Source organism: Panthera leo, chromosome A1 (genome assembly GCF_018350215.1).
Source record: "Panthera leo isolate Ple1 chromosome A1, P.leo_Ple1_pat1.1, whole genome shotgun sequence".
Lineage (NCBI taxonomy): Eukaryota > Metazoa > Chordata > Mammalia > Carnivora > Felidae > Panthera > Panthera leo.
Genome location: NC_056679.1, coordinates 131,071,807 through 131,073,126, shown reverse-complemented (window position 1 = coordinate 131,073,126; position 1,320 = coordinate 131,071,807). Strand labels below are relative to the sequence as shown.

General features: G+C 38.9%; 1 pseudogene; it reads right to left on the bottom strand.

The window, feature by feature from the left end:
- Positions 1–701: 701 nt before the first annotated feature.
- Positions 702–807, bottom strand: LOC122202283 (annotated as a pseudogene).
- Between the last annotated feature and the right edge of the window lie 513 nt (positions 808–1,320).

The window sequence follows — 1,320 nt, the reverse complement described above, 5'->3', positions numbered from 1 at the left end:
AAGGTTGCAGAGAATAGCGGCTTTCTTCCTCTTTTGCCAACATTAGATCTATTTGAAATTATTGTGCTAGGCTTAAGCACCCAAAGTAATGTTTTCTGGTGCTGCTTAATGCTTCTGCCAAAAAAGGGGAGGTCCAGAAAGCAAATATGGAGAGGAAGCACACAATTTGAAATTAAGAAGAAGGAAAGTCTTGAGACATATTTGGAAGTCACTTATGACAGTTCAGATTTTTAATTTTAATTGCTAGCAGGCAGATTCTACGTTTGTCGGAAGTTGTCAGTAAGCTGGCCGTGTTTCCATTTTTTATTTAAAACATGTACTTCCATTTCATAGAGAGCTTGGAACATGCATGCCAATATGCCTTCTTATTTTTCTCTCACACAGTTCTGACTGGATATTTGGAGTTCATTTGTCATTTAACTGTAACTTTTGTTGCTGATTAAAGACATTTAATACTTTTTAATTAATTATTTAGAATCATAAATGTATCACATGCACATTATAAAAATTTTTAACACAAGTATGTGTTAAAAAAGGTAAGTAACCTCTCCATCCTAGCCCCTGGTCTTATCCTTTTGAGGTAACTAATATTTATAGCCTGATATGTGCCCATCCACATTGTTCTCTAGACTTTATGTATATGTTAAAAATATACATATATGTACATATGTGTATACATATATAGTATATATGTCTGTATAAGCATCCAACTCTTGGTTTCCCATCTAAGTACTAACCAGGCCCGACCCTGCTTAGCTTCCGAGATCAGATGAGATCGGGCGCGTTCAGGGTGGTATGGCCGTAGACCCAACTCTTGGTTTCGACTCAGGTCATGATCTCACAGTTAGTGAGTTCGAGCCCTGTTGGGCTCTGTGCTGACAGTGTAGAGCCTGCTTGGGATTCTCTCTCTGTCCCTCTCCCTCTCTCTCTGCCATTCCCACTCTGTCTCTTTCTCTCAAAATAAGTAAATAAACTTAAAAAAAAAAAGGAATGCCCGTTTGAGTGGGTGCATAACTTTACCAATCTTTTCCTACAGGTAGAAATTTAGGGACCTGGGGATTGCCTTGGGTTTGAATAGTTGCAGATTGTTACAGTCCAGATTTGAGGTTGCCCTGGCAATACAGACCCCTTGAAATTTAATATATTCCCTTTTAAATGCTTCCACTGGGTAATGATCAGAAAAGAGCCCTTTGATTTTTGGAACTTGGGATGTCTGGCCACAGGCCCCTCGGTTTAATAGCTTTAGCATTGAAGATATTTAAACCCTTTCACCATCTGACCTTTGCCACCAGACTTGACCAACCTCTATTTGAAGAAGAG